Here is a 27,500-nt window from a genome sequence, read left to right as displayed (position 1 = left end):
ATAAAAATGCTTAATATCGGCTCCGATAATCGGTCAACCCCTGTAGACGATAATCAGAAATGTTCGTAGAGCAGCGAATCGGCATATTATTACGATTTGTTATGATTGTTATTTATGATCTGCGCTTCACAGAAATAAACTTCAACACGTATTCATTCACACGGAACAACTTTTGCAGCTTTTCATCTTAAATAAATGCATCCTTAGAGAGCAGAGGTGAGATTATAAGACTATTTTCTTTTGATTTGTGCTGGTTCTGTGTTTTTCTCTGTAATGTCTGATGCTGTGTATTTCCGTATTCCCCGGCGTCTCTGCAGATAAACAGAGGTTTGACGCTGTCGTGCTAGCAGCTTGCGTTTTTTAATTTTCTCCCAGTGTTGAGGGATTTTCTCAATCCTCTGGCGCTGGGCCTGCTCTCTTATCGCTCTTTAATGACGCTCAGCTTCTCCTTCACGTCTGTCCTCATGTATTGGCTTCCTCTGAAGATTATCAGTCATTACTGAACACTTCTCATGAAGTTATCTGATGAACAAACTACACTCAAATGAATCATTATTCGTTTTAATGCAGTTTTTATTGAATATATGTTATGAAGATGTGCAGCGAATGTTTGTTTTGATGGATGCACGTTGTTCGTCTTGTTGTTTAAGGGCAGACTCAGAAGATCGGTTTAGCGTCATGCAGTATTAAACGCTCGGCTCAGACAAAGCACTCATCAATAACTCAGGAACATGTTTAATTCACTCTCGTTCTCCGCTCTTTTGTTGCCGCTTCTCTTGTTGCTTTCAGATCAATAATTGAAACGATTGATTGTGTGTTTAATAAGCGTATCTGTCCGTGACGCTACACATTTGCTATAAAAGTCTATGCCGATGAGTTCTTTGGGACGATCATTTCTTGTAGATGATTTCTCTGGAACGGGGGGAAACTTTTACCAGCGCTGTTTCTGTGGAGTGAGGCTTTCTAAAACCTGCGGAAATGGTTTCCATTAAAAAAAATAAAAACTCTGTAGTAAACTATTTTCTCAAGAATCTTCAACATGAAAGAAACTGGCCTAAAATATGACATTATGTACAGTATGTATATATATATATATATATATATATATATATATATATATATATATATATATATATATATATATATATATATACATGCACACAGAAGAAAACCATTAAAATACATGTTTACTTATTCATTCAGGTTGTGTTTGAATACTGAAATGTAAAATATATCACCAGTTTGACTTGATTACAGAAATAAATTAGATTTGAACAGTAGATAACAGCTGTTTGATATTCTAATCAATGTCATATTTCGTACAGTATGTCTGACTAAATAAATGCAGCTGTAAAGAGCATTAGAGTCATCTCTCGAGGTTCTGGAAGCTTCACTGAAATCGTACACCTTTTTATACCTTAAGAATCAGTTCGAGTCGGAAGCAGGCGTCTGGCGTTCAGTAGAGAGTGTGTTGTGTTCGTTCATTGATGTCGTTGGAGTCTCACGCTCCATTAACAGCAGCTTTTTCCAGCTGCTCTTTCTCTGTAGTTTGTGTTTGCTCGGGTTTATTTTTCCACGTTAGCTTTGCGTCGAGCTGCTTCGCTCTCTCTGCGCTTTTATGAAATCGCGTTGTTGCTCGGGCGCTTTTTTTCCATTTAATGAAGGTAAATGAAATGCCTGCGATCTGTTTCTGTTTAGCAGAGCAGAAGAAGTCCAACAGAAGACACATAGCAACAGAAACAAACACACACACACACACACACACACACACACACACACACACCAAACAAACCGCTTCATTCCTCACATGCCGGGCCAGTGGAGCTCAGTCCAATATTCATGTTTCTGTCAGTGTGAAATGAAGAAACACAGGCTTAATTTGTTCATTACGCTTCTTGACTTGAGTAAGAGTGTTAAAACCCAACACTTTACACTGATTCACAAGAGCAACCGCAACCAGAGAGTCAGCCAATAAAAGACCACTCACATATACTGAGTTACACTAAATCATATTTTTATTATATTTATTACACAGACAAATGTGTGTGTGTGTGTGTCTATATATATATATATATATATATATATATATATATATATATATATATATATATATATATATATATATATATATATATATATATATATATATATATATATATATATATATATATATATATATATATATATATATATATTATATAATTTTTTTTATTTTTTTTTTATTTATTATTTTTTTTTTTCTATAATGGTTACGGTTTAGAATTTTTACTACTTCATAGTTGCTGTTGTTGTTTGGCCAATGATTTTGTAATTATATATTCACTTAATATAATAATATTAAAACATAATAAATAATATTATTAATAATACATTATAATAAATATGGTACCTTTTCATTGTAAATTAAATTATATAATAAATAATAATGACAAGGCTGTCATTTTAAGTTTACAGCACAAGACTAATATTTATGGCTTTCTTAATTCTCAAACAATAAAACCATTAAACCCTAGACCTTTTACTTCAGCAGAAAACCCATATATTTATTTAATTAAATGACAATCTGATAATCTGAGGTTTTTTGATTTATTCATCAACACAACCGTCATAATAATAATAACAACAACATGTATTATTATCATTTTTATTATCATTAACATATTGATGTGCATAATTATATAATATTATAATTAAAATATTATAATATTTTACAGTAAAATAAAGTCATAATTATGGAAGCACAATACTGGATTTTTACAGATGTTCCATATTCAACATTTTTCAACACTTTTTGGCCGATACTGATATATTTCCGTTTATTTGAAACACACACAGTGCAGAAATGATAGAAAAATCGTTTTCATTTTGGATTGGTTTTTAACAATAACTTACATGCTAGAATTAAATAAACAATAATGAAGATTTTTGACCGCAATTTTGAAAAGAGCTATTAATAAACTATATATTAGGGATGCATCGCTCCGATACTCAGGATCAGTTTTGTGTCAGATACACTCATCTTCTGTGCTTTGGGTCTCGAGCCCCACAAAAGACATAAAAACGTTATAAAGCACATGAAGTTTTCGTGCACTATGTTTCAAGTGAAGTCTGAAGCTGCTCCATACTTTAATATGAGCTCAATAAATGTAACTTCTCTCAGCTGATCACAGGATGAGATTATTAATGGTCTTTCTTGTTCTGTTTTATTTACCACATATGCATTTAAAAGAAATATACTTATTTATAAATGTATTTTACAACAATACAAAGAGTCGTGTGTGACAATTAACCCGATTTAGTCCTCCACTTTTTGTAAATGAAAATGTTTCACTATATTTTATAAAATTATTGATGTTTCTGGAGTATCTTTTGCTGCTAATTTCACCACTAAATGAGTTTAGAATAGCGTTTCTGTCATCTGTTATGATTTATATATTTATTTTTTGTTAAATGAAGTCGTCTATATGTAGTAGATTGTGTGTAACGCACGAAAGACTGACGGACAGCACAGAGAAAATAATTATCGGTTTGGATCGGTATCGGTAGATAATAAAAAATCGTATTGTTGCATTCCTATTATATATCCTACTTTATATTTTCCCCCAGTGTGAACCCTAACATTTTAATTTATGATTTAACATTAACAACTAAAGCAAAAGAGTTGTAAAAACTATGAAACTGTAAAATTATGAGCTTATGATTTGTTTAAAAAATAAAACCTATATTAATGAATAAATCAGTATATATAAAATTGTAATAAAAGTGTCATGTTTGTGATTTATTTATTTATTTATTTTTTTATTTATGTAAGGTATAGTTGACTTTTAAATGAACGTGCCTCTACAGATCGATGCGTTTAATCTAATCATCACTCAAAACACACAAAACTTTGCTTCAGGAATGAGCGACACTGCCCTCTAGATCCAAACACGAGCACATCCTGAGCACATGTGAGTATCGGCAAGACATTTCAGCACAATTTGTCACATCGGGCCGATACCGATATTTACGTTCAACGACAGTATCGGCTGACTCCGATATCGGTCCGATAACTTTGTGCATACCTAGTTAAAATAATGCACGTTTAGGTAGAAAACACATATTGTCATTTGAAAACGGTAGTTAATTTGGTTTTTACTGTGATTGATTGATGTTCTTGTGATCACAGACGATCGATCGGTCAAACACACACACACACACACACACACACACACACACACTCCGTTAAACAGCACATAAACATTAAGAGCTCACTCCATGATGATTTTAATGATGATTCACTCTTAATACCGTGTCTGCTGATGAATGCTCGATTCTGATTGGTTGATGAACACGCCGAGCGGTTTAGCCCCGCCCACTTTCCACTTTCCCATGAGTATTTTTCTCGTTCATTTTTCCCGTAGGGATCTGAAGCGAAAAAAAGTGACAAAAAACAATCATTAAAACACAGCGACGACGTTGTGCATCAATCAGTCAATCATTTTTATTTATATAGCGCTTTTAACAACATCAAAGCACTGAATAATGAGAGAAAGAACCATGGAGCTTTGTGAATTATGATGGAAAAACATTAAACCATTGATTTTGAAGTAGTTTAATCTCTATCTTTTCTCTTTGAATTCAGCTAAATGTGATTTATTTGGAAAGTATATAGAATTAATGTGAAATGATGTCTTTACCATCAGTTAAAGGGGGATTTCGATTGCTTTTATTGAAACAGTTCTGTTGCTTTTTAAGTGTTTTTCTTTGTTTTAAAGAAAACTTTTCAACTTTATTGCCAGGTATATGTTCACAACACAAACGAGGAATTTGTTTTAGTGACAGAAGCTCTACAGTCCAACAGAAGACAAGACCAGACGGACAATAAAAAGAGTTTTATACAAAATATAAAATGTACAAAATAGCAAAAACACAATATATACTATAGACGTTCAAGTATAAGCAGGAATTATGTTTTGTGCAAATTAAAGTGTAACTATGTCTGTATGTTTTATTTTTTATTTGTAATGGCTTAATACATTCTTAGTGTTTTATTTCAATTTTATTTTAACATGATTTTTTACATTTTCGTTTTATCCATTTAATTTAGATATTATTTATGCACTTATATACTTTTATTTATTTATTTTACCCTTTTACCTTATTTTTTTATGGACTTAATTTTTACTTTAATTTTAATCTTTTTTTTTTTGACATTTTATTGATCGTTAATGCTTTTGCGGTTTCAGAAGATGCAGCTTTTTTCGAGTTTCTTTCGCCGTTTAATCGGCGTTTCTGACCGAATGCGCCGCTTTGGTCACTTCTGGTGTTTGTGTGATGGATTGGATCCGAAGCGTCTTTGGTTTGGCTCTGTCGGTGTGGTTTTGGGTCGAGCTCAGCTCTCCGCTGATGGACGTCTCTCTCCAGAAGCGTGTGTGTGAGGAGCGATCTGGCTCTCGCGCCGCTGTCTGCTCTGTATTGATGAATATATTGGGTTTCAGGATCGTTCTGTGGTTCAGTTTCTGCTGTCAAACACCATAAAAAGCAGCATTACAACAGTCTGTATGATCATTCATTCATTCCTAAAGATGATGTAGAGCTTCATATCAGCCGTCTGGGTTCAATAATGAGACTGAATCTGAAACTGAAGTTCAATTTTATTTCTTTTTCGTCAGCCGAAGCCCTTTGACCGGCAATACAGATTTAATATTTATATAATATAAAATATATTCGCCCAATATTTACTCAATTTAACAACACCTTCGCATGATGACGGTTAATGGTCGCTCGACACGAGTAAACAAATACGATATTTCATTTTTAGTAAGTAAGCTGCTTTTTTGATTGCTTTAATTTGTAAAGAATTTGTTTGATTTGACATGTTTACCGTTAAATTAATTAGTATTTTATTTGGTATTACGTTTATTTAAAAATATTCGTTTCACGTTTTTTATTATTATTTATTTTATTATTATTTCATTATTTATCATTTGGTCATTTAATTAATGAATAGCACGTGTTTTTAATGCTTTATTTTAAATTATTTTATTTTACATTTAATTAACTATTAGTAAGTGTTTTATTTTGATTGCCTTTTATTTGAAAGTAATCCAACTCGTTTTGTTAAATTATACAGTTTTTATTGTTTTAAATTATTTGTTTAAAATTAAGGTTTTATTATTTAATTAATAGTACATTTTACATTTAAAATTACTCAGTGTTATTTAATTAACACAAAGCGTTTTTTATCGTTTAATTTAATTTATTTAGTATCATTATTGTAATTTTTTTATTCTGTTGCTAGCAAGTGTTTTATTGTGATTGCTTTTATTTCTAAATGATTTGTTTCATTGACGATTTCATATTATTTAACTCATTATTGCAAATCCCCGAAGAGCTTTTATTTATGGTAAAATTTTAATTTTGTATGATTTAATTCATCATTAGTAAGCGGCTCATTTGAATTAGTTTTTATTAGCATATTTATCAAACCCCTGCAGTTCCTAGAAAAGCCCTGAAGTGTTTGTGGAGTTGACGGCCTCCTCTCTCTCCTCTCTCTCTCTCTCTCTTCTCTTCTTCTCTCTTGTTCTCTCGTCAGTGTCTGGAGCCCTGCCGGGCCTCATGGGACCTGAAGGAGAACCAGTGTCAGGACCTGTGCGAGGTATGGAGCTCTGGGAAGCGGAGGCAGATGTAACCCGTCAGAGCTGAGATCAGCGTCTGGTTTTCTCCTGATTTCAGACTCGGTTCCGAAGAAGCACTACGAGTGTCTGACGAGCTGCGAGTTCCTGCGCTCCGCTCAGACGCTGAAGCCGGGCGAGTGTCCCGCTCGGGCGGCGAGCGGATTCGCCGCGCGCGTCGCGTGGAGAGCTGCGAGACGGACGCCGAGTGCACGTCTCTGAAGAAGTGCTGCCCGAACGGATGCGGACACACCTGCCAGGTGCCCAAGAACCCTTATAAAGGTACACACGAACATCTTATTTCACGGGAAGATATCAGACTTTCGAATCGTACAGATCTTCCCATCATCAGAAAGGGAGAAAAGTCACGCTTAGGTTAAGAAATGTTACTTAAATAACTGCTTTTTTAAGTCAAGTTCTGAGAACTTAAATTTTTTAAGTTCTTGAAACTTATTTTTTAAAATCTGTGTTTTTGTATGATTTTTTTTAGTTTATGTAAACTTTTTTTGTATGCATTAAAATGCTTATTATCATTAACACGTTTAAGTTGAAGCAATACAATTACTAGGTGAAAATAAATAAAACGAAATTAATAAATAAATAACAATACTAAAAAATTCGAAAACTAAAAATATAAAACGTAGTAAGTAATTAAAATAATATTATTATATACGTGGATTAATACGTTATATTCATGAGATATGAAACTACTAACTGGAAAGAAATAAAATATAAAAAAATAGTCATATTAAAAATAAACGATACAAATTAAAAAAATATAGAAACGATGAGATGAAATCTAAAAATATAAAATAATGGCTAGTTTAAATAATACTAAAATAAAATACAAAATTGTCACTTTCAATAAAAGCATCTGCCAAATGCATAAATGTAATGTTATTCATAACATTAATAATAACCTTTTTGTATATAATAATAATAATAATAATCTTTTTTAGTTGATTAACTGATGAATCCACAAAATAATGAGCAATATCTAAGATATATAGAATATAGAAAAAATTATAAATATAAAAGGCTAAATATGCATTGCAAAAAAAATTTAAGCTTGAAATAAAGTAGATAAATAACTAAAACAAATAATACATAAAAACTAACATTACAAATCTTTAAATATAAAAGCAATGCTCACAAGTACCAAAAATGTCATTAAAGTTAAAGTGAAAACAGGAAGAGTTTTTTTTCTGTAGTGAAGGAGTCTGTTGATGTCAGATTTACTGCTTCCCCTGGTTTGGAGAAAGCCATAAAGCCTTTTATTGAGATCCAAAGGCAATCAGAGAGAGTCATCGCTGGTGTCAGGAGCCTAATAGTTTCTCTCTGTTAGAAGATGATGATCAGCGACGCTGGAAACCATTAACATCTCTGCTCCGTCGATGGCTCTCAGATGTTCTGCAGGTGTTTTCTCCTTGACCCCTTCAGCTCAGAGCATCATAAAGCATGCATAACGGACACTCTGTGTTTTTTTCCTTTTATTTTATTTTTGTGTTGCACAAGATTTTGTCTCACGCTGCTACGTTTTAGATCGATTCCCAGTAAATGAGTGATAATGTGCAGGAATGCATGGGCTTTTATCATTAACTAAAACTGGTCAAGACAGCTGAAAAATAAATAAATAAATAAATAAATAAATAAATAAAAAAAAAAATTCAAACTGAAATAATAAGTTAAACCTAAATAATATAAAAAATACATAAATAAAATACAAAAACACAAACAACATTGTTTTAAAATAGCAAAAGTAACAAAAATGAAAAAAGTATTCAAATAAAAGCTAATTCAAAATACTAATAAAAACTATAATATTGATCTATCACACCGTATAAAAGTGTCTGCAAATACATAAACGCAATAAAAATGTAAATGCATAAATATAAAAAATCACCCTTCTTTGATGCAAATCATATGACAGTTTTATTTAGTGTTACAGTTTTTATTTACACCAACTGAATGAAGTTTAAGTCGAAGCATTACAATTACTAACGCTAGATAAATAAATAAAACTCAATGTTGCAATAAAAATCAAATATTAGATGAAGTAAATAAATTATTAAATATAATAAATTATAATAAATTACAATAATAATGAATAATAAATTACAGACTGAAAATAAATTACTAAATAAAATAAAATAAAATAAACTAAAACCCGAAATAAAAATAAAAGTAAACTTATTTTAGAAATATTAAAATTGTCCACAAACAAAAAAATAAAAATAATAAAAGAATAATAATAATAATAATAAACAAAATAAATACTAAAAATTGAAATGAAAACGGAAAAAATATATTATAAAAAATAGTATGTTTTCGTTTAGATTTTTTTTGTTTAATTTTTATTGTTTTTTACTAATGATGTTTAATTTATTTCCTGCGTCACTATTAGTGTTTTAAAAGGTTTTGAACGCGGCAGCTGCACAAACTCACTTAAATGCAGCGTTTACATTTGCATTCATGCATTTGGCAGATTCTTTTATCAAAAGCGACTTCCACTGCATTAAATGTAAGCATTTCAAAAGTGTGACCCACGACCCCGCGGTTGCGAGCGTGCTCCGTGAACACTTTACTGTGGTAAAGCGGGTGTGTTTTGGAGGACTTCAGGAACGCTGTGGGATCTCACTGGAACGTGCTGGAGCTGAGAAACCACAGAGAGATCCCACACAGCTGCTGCTCCTCATCACATCCCTTCACACCAGCGCTTCTCGCTTTCTTCAGCTGGCGAGCGATCAAAATGTTTTATGAATTATGTGCCAAAGCGTGGATCACAAAGTAATCGCGCATCAATTTGGGTTGAGAAATTAACCCCCGAAATGTCTTTTGAAGTCGTCACTGAGTGAAATGAGAAAAGCGTTGAACGGAAAGGAGCTCAGCAACACACTTCCTTAAGGAGTGAGTCAGTGAATCGTTCATTGAACCAGTTCGAGTCTTACAGAAACCAATCAAGTGAGTCACTGAATCAGTAATTCAGAAACAAAGCAAGCGGCTGTCTTTATGAATGAGTCATCGGTTCACTCAATTTGTTCAAACGGCCAATTAATTCAGAAATGAAAAGGTCATTGCTTTATTAAGGAGTTACTGAATTATTGACTCGCTCAGTGTGTTCAAACGACTGATTCAATTTAAAAAAAAACATGTGACTGTCTTTATGAGTGATTCACTGAATCACTGGTTTGCTCAATTTGCTCAAACGGCTAATTTGTTCAGAAACAGTTTACTTCACTTGTCTTTCACGTCACTTTAATTCAGTCTTTATGTACCGTTGGCTCAATTCATTTATTCAAATGGCTGATTGGTTTAGAAAAGAACCAAGTGACTGTCTTTATGAACGAGTCACTGAATCGTTGACTCACTTGATTTGTTCAAATGGCTGATTGGTTTAGAAAAGAACCAAGTAACTGTCTTTATGAACGAGTCACTGAATCGTTGACTCACTTGATTTGTTCAAATGGCTGATTGGTTTAGAAAAGAACCAAGGGACTGTCTTTATGAACGAGTCACTGAATCGTTGACTCACTTGATTTGTTCAAATGAGCGATTAATTCAGAAACAAAGCAAGCGGCTCTCTTTATGAATGAGTCACTTAATCACTGACTTACTCAATACATTCAAACAGCTGATTTGTTCAGAAATTAAGCAGGTGATTTTCTTTATGAACGAATCACTGAATCATCGGTTCACTCAATTTGTTCAAACGGCCAATTAAGTCAGAAATGAAGAGGTCATTGCTTTATTAAGGAGTTACTGAATTATTGACTCGCTCAGTGTGTTCAAACGACTGATTCAGTTAAAAAAATAACAAGTGACTGTATTTATGAGTGATTCACTGAATCACTGGTTTGCTCAATTTGCTCAAACGGCTAATTCGTTCAGAAACAGTTTACTTCACTTGTCTTTCACGTCACTTTAATTCAGTCTTTATGTACCGCTGGCTGATTGGTTTAGAAAAGAACCAAGTGACTTTCTTTATGAACGAGTCACTGAATCATTGACGATTTGTTCAAACAGACTCGTTTAGTAATAAATCACCGCTGTGTTTTTATCGCACAACGGTTTTGCTGTGGCTTTATTTGTTTTCATCTCCGTTTTTTGTGACATTAAGCAAAAATACGCACACACAAAAAAAACAAACCCGAAAGCTCTGATTTGTGGAGACGTGTGGAAGACATCGGACGTCTTCGAGTCCTTCACGTCGCTCCTCAATCAGCAGCGCTCCGTCACAGCTGTAACGAATCGAGAAAAGACACGGAGCAGAACATTTTCTCCCTTTCCCCCCCGAAGCTTTGTACTTAATAAATCTTTAATTTATTGCATATGGAAGAATTTCAGATGTCTTTGAGGGTTAAATGGAAGTCAGTGCCACATGGAGCAGATGGAGGTTGGCTGTAGCTGCAGTGAGAGCGTCACATAAACATCATTTAACATCGCTATTAATCAGGAGTTATGGGACTTACTTCATGTGAACTATTGCATATTCAGTGAAACATTGTGCAAATGCTTTTTTTTAAAATCTAAAATCTATTTATAAAATCTTAGAAATTAAAGATAAATTTTCTATGAATTTTTAATTCAGAATTTTTTTATCTTATTTATTAGATCTGTGTTGGTTTAGTATCATTAATATGGTTTTAAGTTAATATTTTGAATTGGTTTTTATTTTAGTTGAGTTTTATTTTATATTATTTATTATATTATTTGACAATTATTTCTTATTTAAGTATATTTTTAATTCCTAGTTATTTAAAGTCACTTTTTCGTTATTATTAGTATTTAGTTTCCATGTTAGTTTTAGTAATGGTGTTATTTTTTTTCCATTTTATTATTAGTTTTATTTTCTGTTTTAATTTTGTTGTCTTTTTAAGTTAATAATCAATTTTTTCAAGTTTTATTTGGCCAAATATTCCATTTTAATTTTAGTTCGTTTTATTATTTTTGTTTCGTGTTTATATATTTTATTTTTATTAGTTTAGAGTTTTTTTAACATGTCCGTATGGTTTTTATCGATTCTGTTTCAGTTTTAGTTTTAGTTACTGTATTTTACTACATCAAAATATTGCTAATTTTCCATTTTAATTTTAGTTTTTCAATCAAACTAAACTAAAAAGAGAGTTGACTTGTCATTATATTTTTGTAATATTATAATTACTTTCTCAGTTATCGTTACTTTTATTTCAAGCAATGAAAATGTTTATGGTTTTAGTTTTAGTAATAAAACACAAATACAAAACCTAAAATAAAAAGAGAAATTAGAGCACATTTCTAAAGAAGTCCATGTATAAGTGCAGACCTCAGTGTTGTGTGGTGTTTTGAAGGATCTCCTCTGAAGCCTCGGAAGGAGCTGCTGTTTGTGGAGCAGGCGTCAGGACTGCTGGAGGTTCGATGGTCGTCTCGTTTTAACGTCTCGGTGGAGCCGGTGCTTTACGTGCTTCAGCGCCGCTGGAACTCAGGCATCCATCCCAGCGAAGACGACGCTACGCCGTGGCAGGACATCGCGCAGGTCAGGGCACTCTTACACGCGACGGCTTGTGGATTATTTAGCGTTTCAGAAATCCATCTGGCACTTAAAAGACAATCAACATTCAGGACTATTACCAGTTTGATAGCAGTAGACCAGAATAAATGAAAACGCAGAGATTTGTTCTTTTAATTTAAGTACGTTTACTGGAAAACAACACAAAGGGCGGCCATGGACCACAAAACCAGTGATATTTGTTATTTGTTAGTTTAGGTAAATATATGGCTCAGATAAAAACCATTTGAAAATATGTTCCAATGAGTCCTTAGCGATGCATAGTACTAATCAAAAATAAAGTTTACAGTAGGACATTTACAATATGTCTTCTTGGAGCACGATTCTTACTTAATACACTAATGATTCTTGCATAAAAGAAAATTTGATCATTTTGAAAAAAGTGGTGGAGTCAGTCAAAATAAATGGACACATAGATGTTTCTCAGGTTCTTCGCGTTTTAAAATAGACCGTATAGCGGCTCGTGTTCAGAGCCGCCCGTACGTGACCCTGTGACCTCTGACCCCCGTGCCCCTCAGGTCGCTGTAGAAGCGGCGCTGCTGAACGACGTCCGGCCGAGTCGCTGGTATCAGTTCCGGGTGGCGGCGGTGAACGTTCACGGCACTCGAGGCTTCACGGCTCCCAGCAAACACTTCCGCTCGTCCCGAGGTGAGTCCCACAGATCTACGCCCTTCAACACACACACCCTCATCTCTTTCATCTACTGGTTAATAAGGATGCATGATATTGGATTTTTGCCGATATCCAATATACCGATAGTTTTCAGCTCATTTTGGCTAATACCGATATATTTCCTTTTGTTTGGAAATGATAAACACGTTATTATTAATAGATCGTAGGAGACATCTTGAAGCACTAATTGCTGATAAGGACCTTGTGAAGTACTCCTAGTTGGTGCTTTTTTGTTTGGATTTTAACCGATATGCCGATATTTTTAACTCTTTTTTTACTGATACCAATATATTTCCTGTGTGGAAACGATAAACACATTATTATTATATAGATTATTAATAGATCGTAGGAGACATCTTGAAGCACTAATTGCTGATAAGGACCTTGTAAAGTATTCCTAGTTGGTGCTTTTTGTTTTTTTTTTGTTTTAACCTGATATGCGATATGCCGATATTTTTCAACTCTTTTTTCCTGTCAAAGAAACTTGATAAAAACACATTGATACAATATATTTCCTGTGCAACTCTTTTTCACTGAAACCAATATATTTCCTGTGTGAAACATAATTACATTATTATTATTATTATTGTTATTAATAGATCATGAGGAGACATCTTGAAGCACAAATTGCTGATAAGGACTTTTGTGAAGTATTCCTAGTTGGTGCTTTTTTGTTTTTATTTTAACCGATATGCGATATTTTTCAACTCTTTTCACTGAAACCAATATATTTCCTGTGTGGATAAACACCTTATTATTATTAATAGATCATAGGAGACATCTTGCAGTAATTACTGGGACCTTGTGCTAGTTGGTGCTTTTTGTTTTGGATTTTAACCGATATGCCGATATTTTTAACTTTTTATTTACTGATACCAATATATTTCCTGTGTGGAAACGATAAACACATTATTATTATTATAGATTATTAATAGATCGTAGGAGACATCTTGAAGCACAAATTGCTGATAAGGACCTTGTGAAGTACTCCCAGTTGGTGCTTTTTTGTTTGGATTTTAACTGAAATGCCGATATTTTCAACTCTTTTTGGCTGATACCAATATATTTCCTGTGTGGAAACAATAAACACATTATTATTATTATTATAGATCATTCTTGCAGCACTATTATTATTGTTATTAATAGATATGCGTATTTTTAACTCTTTTTTTAGACATCTTGAAGATAAACAAATTGCTGATAAGGACTTTTGTGATAAGGACTCCCAGTTGGTGCTTTTTGTTTGGATTTTAACTGAAATGCCGATATTTTTCAACTCTTTTTGGCTGATACCAATATATTTCCTGTGTGGAAACGATAAACACATTATTATTATTATTAATAGATCATAGGAGACATCTTGCAGCACTAATTACTGAAAAGGACCTTGTGAAGTATTCCTAGTTGGTGCTTTTTGTTTTTATTTTAACCGATATGCCGATATTTTTAACTCTTTTTTACTGATACCAATATATTTCCTGTGTGGAAACGATAAGACATTATTATTATATAGATTATTATAATCATAGATCGCACTAATTACTGAAAAGACCTTGTGACATCTTGATTTTTAACACTATTTTTATTTTTTTACTGATACAAATATATTTCCTGATAAGGACCTTAATAGATCGTGTGAAGTATTGCTAGTTGGTGCTTTTTTGTTTTTATTTTAACCGATATGCCGATATTTTTCAACTCTTTTCACACTGAAACCAATATATTTCCTGTGTGGAAACAATAAACACATTATTATTATTATTATTATTATTATTATTATTATTATTATTATTATTATTATTATTATTAATAGATCGTAGGAGACATCTTGAAGCACAAATTGCTGATAAGGACCTTGTGAAGTACTCCCAGTTGGTGCTTTTTTGTTTGGATTTTAACTGAAATGCCGATATTTTTCAACTCTTTTTGGCTGATACCAATATATTTCCTGTGTGGAAACGATAAACACATTATTATATTATTATTAATAGATCGTAAGAGACATCTTGAAGCACTACGTGCTGATTAAGGACCTTTTGAAGTAATCGCAGAAAGTGCTCTTCGGTTGGATTTTAGCTGATATGCCGATATTTTTCAGCTCATTTTGGTCACATGGTTCTCTTTGTTTGGGTTTGAAGCAGCTGTTACAAAAAAGACGAATACAAGGCTCTTTCTCTGGCCCAAAAAAGTTAAAAAGCCTTTTTTGACATGAATCCTGTGTGAATTTCTTCCGTTTAACACGAAAGGGATTTTCCTGACTGGTAACTAAACCAGTAACTGTTAGCCACCGACTTCCATAGCTTTGCTTCTTGGTTATTGGTGGCTTTGTTTTTCCGTCTCATGTTAACTTGTTAAATGTGCGTGAACTACTTTCTCCCAAACGCTGGGAGTTGAGTTGTGTTCCAGGAACAGATGTGTTTTCTCATCACACTCGTTTAGCTGATATCTGTTATCTGTGCTGTTCCAGGAAAATACGTTTACATCAGCTTTATGTGTCATGAAGCGAGTCTCAGCACCAGCTGCTAAATATCAGAGAGCAGATAATCTAGCTAATATTAAATAATCTTACATACAGCGTGTGTGTGATTTTGACACTCTGTTGAATATGTAAAGCACTTTTAGTTTTTTTCAAAACTTCTATTTTGAATGGCATTTTACTCAAGCGTAATATAACACAAAAAATAAAATAAATAACTTTTGATTTGCCAAAAGGGCTAAAAATAACCAAAAGTTCAAAGAAAAACGAAGATGAAGACTTCTCTCTTGTGCAGCGTGTAGCGTATATAACACATCGTATGCTGATTCTTGTAAATATTTCGTTTGCAAATTGCAGCTTTACGTAACCTTGTAAAGCGTGTCTTCATTTCTCGTATGTCTGCGATTTCTTGTCGTGAGAGTCTGCTTGTTCACGGGATCACGATCCGTTCTTGTTTATTCCAAACTCAATCACTTCATGGCTGTAATTATGACTTATACACTCTACGGCTTCTTCTGATCTATGGCGTCTCGAGTGATTTTTTTGCTTGTTTTCATTCAATCAGCGAGCTCTATAGAATTAATGAGTATGTCGGTACAGTTCTTCATATCACGCTGGCTCAGATCACCTGATTTGCAGAGACTTTCCTTGATTATTTACGTTCTGCACAAGCATCTGGTTTTCAGACGGGCCTCAATAACAGGAACCGACTGCCTCGAGATTGGCCCATTTTCCCATTAAAATCCCATTTGCTTAACTCCACTTCCTCTACACAGATGACATCATTTCCCTTAGATGTGGACAACACCAGCGTCGCATTCACATGTGCTCGGCGATCGCAAGAAAACTCGCTACATCATGCTGCTTTATTCATTTTTCTTTTAGTTTATACTGATCCAGCAGGTGACTGCTTCAAATGCACCGTTAAATTATTAGTAAAAAAAAAAAAAAAAAAATTTTTATATATATATATATATATATATATATATATATATATATATATATATATATATATATATATATATATATAATGAAAATAAAATATTCACAAAGACATATAATTTATTTAGATGTTAATCAATATTAACTTAAATAAAATAACAAACTTAAAGAACTAATAGTACTACGTGTGACTGAAATAAAAAAAACAGAGCAATTTAATTTAATAATTAATTTTAATCATTTATTTTAGATAATTAAAACAAAAGCTAACAAAATTACTAAAGCACTTAATATTTTAGTTTTATTATACTTTTATTTTTAGATTTTCTGTATATTTTATCCTGTATACTTTATAGTAAAATTTGTTTTATAAAAGTCTGTATTTTTACATACAATATACTTTTTAAAAATATTTACTTGCATATCTATATATACATATAAATAAAAATTAATGTATATACATATATATTTTATAAACATGCATGCGTGTGTATTTATATATACATAATATATATAAATATATATATACATAATATACATAATATAATATAATATAATAATATAATAAGTAACACAATATAATAAGTTATGTAAACTGTTACGTGTCTTTACATTCCTGTATATTTGAATGGATACCTGTCCACTGTTGTGTATGAAGATGATCTTCAGGTCAGTGTTATCTGTTCTGTGTCCAGACCCGTCTCCTCCTCCAGCTCCGGCCGGTCTGAGAGTGTCTAACATGGCGGCGGGTCTGGGCGGTCTCCTGACGGTCAGGATCAGCTGGACTCTTCCCTCAGAGCCGGACCTCCCCGTCCATCACTACAAGATCTACTGGAGCTGGGCGGTCCCGGGAGATCACTGCGTCCGTCCGGAGGAAGAGGAGGAAGACCAGCGACGGGGTGAGAGACGCTACCTCAAAACACTGAGAAAAAAAAAAAAAAAAATATATATATATATATATATATATATATATATATATATATATATATACAGGCGTGGACAAAATTGTTGGTACCCTTTGGTCAATGAAAGAAAAAGTCACAATGGTCACAGAAATAACTGTTATCTGACAAAAGTAATAATAAATAAAAATTCTATAAATGTTAACCAATGAAAGTCAGACATTGTTTTTCAACCATGCTTCAACAGAATTATTTAAAAAAATAAACTCACAAACAGGCATGGACAAAATGATGGTACCCTAGAAAACACTGAAAATAATGTGACCAAAGGGACATGTTAATTCAAGGTGTGTCCACTAATTAGCATCACAGGTGTCTACAACCTTGTAATCAGCCATTGGGCCTATATATATGGCTCCAGGTAATCACTGTGTTGTTTGGTGATATGGTGTGTACCACACTCGACATGGACCAGAGGAAGCAAAGGAAAGAGTGGTCTCAAGAGATCAGAAAGAAAATTATAGACAAGCATGTTAAAGGTAAAGGCTATAAGACCATCTCCAAGCAACTAGATGTTCCTGTGACTACAGTTGCACATATTATTCAGAAGTTTAAGATCCATGGGACTGTAGCCAACCTCCTGGGCGTGGCGCACTTGGGAGGAAAATTGATGACAAATCTAAGAGACGGATAATCCGAATGGTAACAAAGAGAGCTAGAAAGACTTCTAAAGAGATTCAAGGTGAACTTCATGCTCAAGGAACATCAGTGTCAGATCGCACCATCCGTCGTTGTTTGAGCCAAAGTGGACTACATGGGAGACGACCAAGGAGGACACCATTGTTGAAAACGAATCAAAAAAGCAAGACTGGAATATGCCAAACTACATGTTGACAAGCCACAAAGCTTCTGGGAGAATGTCCTGTGGACAGATGAGACAAAAATCGAAGTTTTTGCCAAGGCACATCAGCTGTATGTTCACAGACGAAAAAATGAAGCATATCAAGAAAAGAACACTGTCCCTACTGTGAAACATGGAGGAGGCTCTGTTATGTTCTGGGGCTGCTTTGCTGCGTCTGGCACAGGGTGTCTTGAATCTGTGCAGGGTACAATGAAATCTCAAGACTATCAAGGAATTCTAGAGAGAAATGTACTAGCCAGTGTCAGAAAGCTTGGTCTCAGTCACTTGGGTCATGGGTCTTGCAACAGGACAATGACCCAAAACACACCGCTAAAAACACCCAAGAATGGCTAAGAGGAAAAAAATTGGACTATTGTAAAGTGGCCTTCTATGAGCCCTGACCTCAATCCTATTGAGCATCTTTGGAAGGAGCTGAAACATGCAGTCTGGAAAAGGCACCCTTCAAACCGGACACAACTGGAGCAGTTTGCTCATGAGAGTGGGCCAAAATACCTGCTGAGAGGTGCAGAAGTCTCATTGACAGTTACAGGAAGCGTTTGATTGCAGTGATTGCCTCAAAAGGTTGCGCAACAAAATATTAAGTTAGGGGTACCATCATTTTTGTCCAGGTCTGTTTCATGAGTTTATTTTTTTAATAATTCTGTTGAAGCATGGTTGAAAAACAATGTCTGACTTTCATTGGTTAACATTTATAGAATTTTATTTATTATTACTTTTGTCAGATAACAGTTATTTCTGTGACCATTGTGACTTTTTCTTTCATTGACCAAAGGAGTACCAACAATTTTTGTCCACGTCTGTATATATATATATATATATTTTTTTTTCAGATATTGTGTTTTCAATTAATTAAATATATATATATATATATATATATATATATATATATATATATATATATATATATATATATATATATATATATATATATATATATATATATATATATATATATATATATATATATACTGTATATATAATTACATTACACACTGTATTAAAGTAGTGTGCAGTAGTAGTGCACATGTTATATTTTTTAAATGTTTTTTTTATATCTAGGGGTTAATTTACATTATATACATGCATATATTACACAAATTAATGTCTTAAAATCCTGAATACTATTACACACACACACACACACTCACACATATATAATGAGTTAAAAGTGCCATCTGAAATGTTCTTTTACAGTTAATGTTTTTCTCAGGCTCATATGTTTATTTATGTCCAGTAATTTCACTTTAATGGCAAATAAAAGAAGCTGTTAATTGCCATTTTATCACCAAATTACTGAACAGAAAACCTGAGATAAATACTCATTTTAGAAGAAAACACTGCTTTTAGATGGCACATATATTACTTCATACATTACAACACGCATAAGTATCACAAACAGATAAATACACGTGTATGCATTTTTGTAATATATATAAATATAAATACTATTTGTGCATTCTACAGTTGCTCATAAGAGGATTTCCAGACATAATTACTTTTATTAAGGTTTACATTTGCATGTATATTTAGAAATGATCAAACACCGCTTTATCACTTCAGCGATTTGCTGACCGCATTACTTCAGATATGTTCATATTTCTTATCCACGGCGCTCACCTTTAACCACAAAGACATTTTAAGACCACGTTTTTTTGAGTGCATGCACGCGAGCCACCGAGTTCGGTATCACTGCGGTCAAGTAGAAAAGGTTAAAAAGAAGAATGAAAAGCAGATTTGTGGGTGTAGCGTGTCAGAAGCCCAGCGGCGGGTTCGAGATCTGATGACACGCTGAAGATCTGCCCGAGCTCCTGTAGATGGTTTGGTTAGCGACCGCTGCTGCTGGAACGTCTCGGCCGGTTCACGCTGAGGAGGAATGCAGGAGTCTGATCAGCTGAGGAGCGCTCGTCCCCTTCACATGTGTTCCTCATATATATATATATATATATATACCACGGGCCGTGTTTGTTTGGGCTTCATCGGTCGGTCGGAGGTCTGGACACACTTCCAGAGTCAGCAGCACATCTCAGCCTCTGTCACGTCTCATAAACCAGCCAGAAAACACTTGATCTCTAGATTATTAGCAAAGTATTAGTTCATTTATTGTACCTGAATTCAATTGAATTCAAATTGAGTGTGTATATATCTATATCTACATCTATATCTATATATCTGTATATATATATATATATGTGTGTGTGTGTGTAAATATGTGTGTGCATATATATATATATATATATATATATATATATATATATATATATATATATATATATATATATATGTATATGTATATGTATATGTATATATATATGTATATGTATATATGTATATATATATATATATATATATATATATATATATATATATGTATATGTATATATATATATATGTATATGTATATATATATGTATATGTATATATATATATATGTATATATATATATATATATATATATATGTATATATATATATATATATATATATATATATATATATATATATATATATATATATATGTATATGTATGTTTATTTATATATATATATATATATATATATATATATATATATATATATATATATATATATATGTGTGTGTATGTGTATATATATGTGCATATATATGCATGCAAAAAAATGTATAGATGTGATTACAGAAAGCGAAGCAGACTTAAAAACATAATGAAATGTTGATATGAAAAAGCAAACATTTCTGGAGTACAAATCAGCTACTGATGAAGACACATTAATCATCAGAAATATTATGTGTTGAATATATAAAACATTAAATATATATAAAATACCTGTTAGATTTGTTATCTATTAAATAGATGTAAGATATTTGAAATATTAAATCTTCTAAACGTACGTAAACTTCATGTCAGATATGATAGATGTACAGAATATATGAGCATAGAATACTTTATGCATTAATATAAAATATTAAGAAATATAAGAGATTACTTGCAAAAAAAACTGCTTGAACATGTAAAATAATTAAATAAAATTCGTTTTTTGTAGATAAACTCTTCATGTATTAAATATGTCAATTATGTTGCTTGTGTAAATACATATAAATGATAAATGTACATTAAATATTTTATGCATAATTTAGATGCATCTCAAATATGCATTAAATATGTAAAACGTTTATCAGATTTACATTGTCAGGTAAATCAAATATTTTCAATATGTATTATACACTAAATATCAGCTATATGTATTGCATATTTATCAGATTTATTAAATGTTGCTCACACTTTACTTTAATTATCACCATTAACTCCTGCCTTAATAAACTTAGTAAGCTAGTTAGGTTTAGTTGTTGTGTAGGACTAGGTAGGTATGTAGTAAGTGTCCTAAACGTCAGATGTGTTGTATATTGAACGTATGTTATGTAATGTGTTATATAAGACATACACTACATGAGAGCAAAAGCACATATATTAGGTTCTCCTGATTTTAGTTGAGATGGAGGTCTTCTTCTGCTGTTTCAGGCCAGGAGCTCGGTGGATCTGGAGGGTCTTCAGGTCAACAGCAGCTACAGCGTGGAGGTCCAGGCCGTGTCCTACTGGGGTCAGATACGACTGAAGAGCGGCAAGGCCTCCGTCCAGATCAACACACAGCTCCACGACCAGACGAGTACGAAGCAGACCTCGCTCGCCGTCACCTGAAAGAGCCATGAACCGTGAAATAATGCAGAACAGCTGTCTTCTGAGTGAATGTGTGTAAAGTGGGATGTATTTCTGTGATCTTCATCATCATTCCTCCGGTCTTCAGAGTCACGCGATCTTCAGAAATCAGAATAATATACTGATTCACTGATCTTTTCTGATTATTATCAGTGTTGAAAGAGTTTGGGTTGCATTAAATTGATAACGTGCTAAATAAACGCCGTTCCCTTTCAGTCGGTCACTCCGAGTCACGTCGGATGACCGACGAATGGGATCTCGCCCAGAGAGACCAATCTACCAGTGTATCTAAACAAGCCAATTGAAGATTGGCATGCGCTATCGCATCCAGCTGCCGCTGATCACAGCGCGTGTATAAATAAGCTTGGCGGGTGCAGCGCGTATTCAGCTTTTCGCCGGGCCGAAGCGTGACTGTTCCGCTCCAAAGACGATCTCACGAGTGTTGGATGCGGCGTTTCAGCGGAGGTCGTTTTCCTGCGTCGAGTGGATTGCCACAATCAGGCTGCACTACCCCCTGTTTGTGTGTGCAAAGCGGCTATCCCCTGTTGCGCAGCACTAAAAAAGAGCATTCGGGGTGCGTCTTTTTAAAGACGGCGTTACGTCTGGCAAACTCGACGCGTCTTGGAAGACAGCGTGGGTCTTGCTTCAGACTACGTACACCCGTGTGTTTCTGGATGCGGTTGTTACCTGGTGTTAGGTGATGGTCACAATCGTTGCCTCGTGTGCCTGGGCTTAGCACGCTGAGGTGGCGGTTGTGGATGAATCATTTCGCGGGAGATGGTCATCTCGGAGTGATGGGCGGGCTCTGTCGCCTTGAAAAAGGAGGCGGAGCTTGTGTTTGCTTCGACTTGGTTCTCATTCTGGCTGCAGACAGGTGGGCTCCATTTCGTTGTGACACAAAGCTTAAACTCTGCAACCAGTGGAGCTGCAAAGGGGCAGTCTGGACCCTCACGTGGGGTATCAGCTGTACCCTCTTGGGCTCCCCCTGATGATCAGAAGTCAATCGCTGCATCGGAAGGTGAGCCAGACATTTCTGGAAGTGAAGATCCGGTTGCTCTCGTCTACCAGGCGTTGAATGTACTGGATACAGATCTAGAAATGGTGGCTATGCTTGCCCAGGCCGTCGAGGTGATCGGGATCAAGTGGAAACCTCCACTGCTTCCCGGGCTCTCGAGGCTGGACGATTGGTATTTAAGGGTGGCTTGCGCTGGTTCTCAGGGCCCCACCTGGTACCTTTCTTCGGAAGTGCATGAGGAGCTTACTGGGATGTGGAAAGCACCTTTCACTGCCAGAAACTGCCCCAGTGGCTCCTCCTCCTTCACCACCCTTGACAGTGGCACAGCCAGGGAGTTCTGGTGATCGCCCCAGTGGAGCGGTCAGTTGGGATGCAGCTGTGTCCCAATGCCGTTTCCGGCTTAGTGCGGTGATGATCCTGCTCCCTCCCGGGCCTGCAGGTACTGCGTCGGCTCTGAGCGGCAGTGCCTTGTGCGGCCTGTGGACAAGCTGCGTCTGCAGTACACGCTTTGGCGTTGTTGCAGGTTCATCAGGCCAAGGCACTGAAGGATCTGCACAGGGGTGGTCATGACCTGGAAGTTCTGAAAGAACTCTGTATCGTGATGGACCTCGCCACGGCGCTTGCGAAGGTCTAACGCTCTCTCTGGGTTTGTCACGATGGCCACTCACGGTGGTCCAGAAAGCGCCATCTGTGGCTGTGTCTGGTTGACATGCGCGAGGTAGACAAGACACGTTCCTTGAATGCCCCATGTCCCAGACCCGGCCACTTCGGCGACGCAGTGGAGAACTTTGCCCAGCAGTTCTCCGCTGCCCAGAAGCAGACTGAGGTAAGAAACATCCTGCCTCGGCGTGCAGCTGCTGCCTTCACCCAGCCGCCCGACGGCCCACCTCAGCCAGCTCGTCGCCGAGGGTGCCCCTGCTGCCACCACCGCTCCCGTGCAGTCAACGCAGCAGCCCCCATCTAGGCAGCACCGTGGAGCTGGCAGCAGGGCAGCCACCCAGCCTGTCCAGGCTCCTGCCAAACCTGGAGAGCGCGCAGGTGCAAGAGGCCCTCAGATCCGGGGATGGAGGAGCTGCTCTGCCGGGCAGAGAATGTTGCGCTACCTAAAACCTCGACAAGGGCGGTTTCCTCTGTCTCTGGGTCCCCAGGGAGAGCGAGGGAGTTGAGCGGGCCAGTTCCGCGCCACTCACGCTCTCCTTGGGCTAATATGCAGCAGTGGGAAGACTGGGAGGACGAACCAACAGCCTACCCGCCTCACTTCTGCGGGGATGCAGGTAAGAGTTGCACACCTCAGACCCGCTTCGGACCGGCCACGAGGCGCCGAGCCGGTCCCTGCACTCCCCCTCGCTGCCCCATCGCCTGCACGCATTGGGTGGTTCCGCTCGAGCCGCTAGTTCGGTCTCTGGATGCCTGGTTGAATCTTCCCAGGCTATCCCGGTGGCTCCTGCACGAACCCTTCGACTTCGGCTATATGATTCAGTTCATCCGGCGTCCCCCCAAGTTCAGTGGGATCCGCTATATGTCAGTGAACAATGCGTGTGCCCCTGTCTTGTGGGCGGAGATTGCTGTCCTTCTAGTGAAGGCACGATAAAGCCGCTTCCTCCAGCCGATATGAGGTCGGGGCTTACAGCCCATACTTCATAGTGCCCAAGAAAGGCGGTGGGTTATGACCAATCTTGGATCTGTGAGTCCTGAATCGAGCACTCCCGTTCAGGATGTTGACACAGAAAGCGCCTATTCAGTGCGTCCGTCCCCAGGATTGGTTGCAGCGATCGACCTGAAGGACACGTACTTTCATGTGTCGATTCTTCCATGCCACAGGCCATTCCTGAGGTTGGCGTTCGAAGGTCGAGCATATCAGTACAAGTCCTACCCTTCGGGCTCTCCCTGTCGCCACGCGTCTTCATGCAAGTCGCGGAAGCAGCCCTTGCTCCACTGAGAGAGTAAGGCGTTAGCATTCTCAACCAACTGGATGACTGGCTCAGTCCGGGCTCAGTTGTGCGAACACAGGGATCTGGTGCTACAGCACCTCAGCCAGTTGGGGTTTCAGGTCAACCAGGAGAAGAGCAAACTCTGTCAACGCAGAGGATCTCTTTTCTTGGGATGGAGCTGGATTCGATCGATCAGATGGCACACCTCACAGAGGAGCGTGCCAATTCGGTGTTGAACTGCTTCAATATGTTCAAGAGCAGGATGGCGGTCCCACTGAAATATTTTCAGAGGCTCCTGGGGCATATGGCAGCCGCGGCCACAGTGATGCCGCTGGGACTAATCCATATGAGACCGCTTCAACATTGGCTACGATCGAGTCCCGAGGTGGGCGTGGCAAAGTGGCACTCACCGGGTTCAAATAACACCGGCCTGCCGCCAAACCTTCACCCGTGGTCAGACCTCTCGTTCCTTCGGGCCGGAGTGCCCCTGGAGAAGGTCTCCAGGTATGCTGTGGTTTCACGGATGCCTCCACCACCGGCTGAGGGGCCACGTACAACGGGCATGCAGTGTCAGGGGTTTGGACGGGCCCTCAACTGCAATGGCACATCAACTGCCTAAAGTTGCTGGCAGTACATCTCGCGCCTAGGCAGTCTCGAGAACTGCCTTCGAGGCCAGCATGTACTAGTCCGCACAGACAACATACTGACCGTTGCGTACATCAACCAACAAGGTGGTCTACGCTCCGTCGTATGTCGCAACTAGCCCACCACCTCCTCCTCCTATGGAGTCGGAAGTTCTGAGGTCGCTTCTCCGCCATTCACATTCCAGGAGTGTGCAACCAGGCAGCCGGCGAGCTGTCGCGAGCTGCACTACCCGGAGAATGGAGACTCCATCCCGGGCGGTTCAGCTGATTGGGAACGTTTCCGAGCCACTCAGGTAGACCTGTTTGCCTCTCCAGAGACTTCCCATTGCCCACTGGCACACAGCTGGCTGCGGGGCCTTTGCAAGTATGTATTTCCCCAGTGAGCCTTCTTGCACAGACACTGTGCAAGGTCAGGAAGGACTAGGAGCAGGTCTTGCTAGTAGCACCCTACTGGTGAAGACTTGGTTCCCAAAACTTGTGCTCCTCGCGACAGCCCCTCCTTGGCCGATCCTCTGAGGAAGGATCTTCTGACTCAGAGATGGGGCACCCCTTGGCACCAGCGTCCAGACCTCTGGAAACTCCATGTCTGGTCCCTGGATGGGATGCGGAGGCTCTAGGTGACCCACCTCAAGAGGTAGTCGACACCATTTCTTCGGCTAGAGTGCCGTCCACGAGACAGGCCTATGCCTTGAAGTAGAGCCCTGTTAGTCGAGTGGTGTTCTTCTCAGGTGAAGACCCCTGGAATTGCCTATCAGTCGTGCTTATCTTCTTGCAGCAAGGGTTGGAGCGAAGGCTGTCTCCTCCACCCTTAAAGTCTACATGGCTGCAATCGCTGCAAATCATGACCTCATAGATGGGAGGTCTGTGGGTAAGCATGGCCGGATTATCAGGTTCCTGAGGGAAGCCAGGAGGTTGAATCTCCACGGCTCCCAACAGTACCCTCTTGGGACCTGTCTGTAGTGCTGACAGCACTGCAGTAGGCTCCGTTGAACCCTTGCCAGCAGTTGTGCTAAAGTTCTTTTATCTATGAAGACGTTGCTCCTGCTGCGCATTGGCCTCCATCAAGAGGGTAGGGACCTGCAGGCTTTTCGGTCGGCGATTCGTGCCTACAGTTTGGGCTCGCGGATTTCCAGGTACCACTGAGGCCACGGCCGGCTACGTGCCCAAGGTTCCCACTACCCCCTTCAGAGACCAGGTGGTGAACCTTCAGCGCTGCCCTGGAGGAGGCAGACCCAGCCCTGACGTTGCTTGTCCCGTCCGAGCACTCCGATGCTACGTTGACCGGACACAAAGCTTCAGGACCTCAGTCCAGCTCTCGTTTGTCACAGAGGCCGGCAGAAGGAGTGCCGCCTCCAAGCAGAGGATGGCTCACTGGATAGTGGATGCCATTACCCTAGCGTACCAAGCACAGGGTATGCCCTGCCCCCTTCAGGTTGCGGGCACACTCAGCAAGTGTTGCATCGTCCTGGGCGGTGGCTCGTGGCACCTCGCTGACAGATTGTAGAGCTGCGGGCTGGGCGACCCCCAACATGATTGCTAGATTCTATAGCCTCGTGTGGAACCGGTATCCTCCTGTGTTCTCACCTCAAACTGGTAGAAGCACTGAGAGGCCGGTTTCGGTCGGCTTGTTAACCGCTCCAGAGCGTCCATACAGTAGACCCTGTCGAGCTCCTCCATTCCCTCGGCAGCCAGATGTTGCGGAGCATCGGCGCCAGGCCCTCTCGATGAATCCGTGAGAACCGGTGAGGGCTGGGAGCCATGTAAAGTACCCCAAGAGGACTTTATGTGTGTATTTCCACGGCATAGCCTTAGAGCCCGTGTTTCCCGGCAGACCTTCTGCCCGTCTAAGAAGGTTCAATCACCTCCAATTTTCCATATACAAACTGAAATACTGTCCATATGCGTATTCGTTCCGAGACCTCCTACGGGAAGGCTGGACTTCCGCACGTCCCTGTTCACTAGAGAACGTGGGGCGTTTCCCAGTGTTCCAGTCTTACGAATGGGTAGTGTTACAAAAGTAGCTGGCTTCTTGTGGTTGAGCCCGGCCTACGCCCGATAGACTGAGGGGGCTTGTGGGCTCCACAGGACACTGGAAGAGGCAGCGT

General features: G+C 37.7%; 1 pseudogene; it reads left to right on the top strand.

The window, feature by feature from the left end:
* The window catches only part of LOC122333009, a 54,977-nt pseudogene that overhangs the window by 17,111 nt on the left and 10,366 nt on the right, over nt 1–27,500 (top strand).

The sequence above is a fragment of the Puntigrus tetrazona genome, unplaced genomic scaffold (genome assembly GCF_018831695.1).
Source record: "Puntigrus tetrazona isolate hp1 unplaced genomic scaffold, ASM1883169v1 S000000173, whole genome shotgun sequence".
Classification (NCBI taxonomy): domain Eukaryota; kingdom Metazoa; phylum Chordata; class Actinopteri; order Cypriniformes; family Cyprinidae; genus Puntigrus; species Puntigrus tetrazona.
Note: the sequence above shows the minus strand (reverse complement) of the source record. Positions and strands in the feature narration are given on the sequence as shown.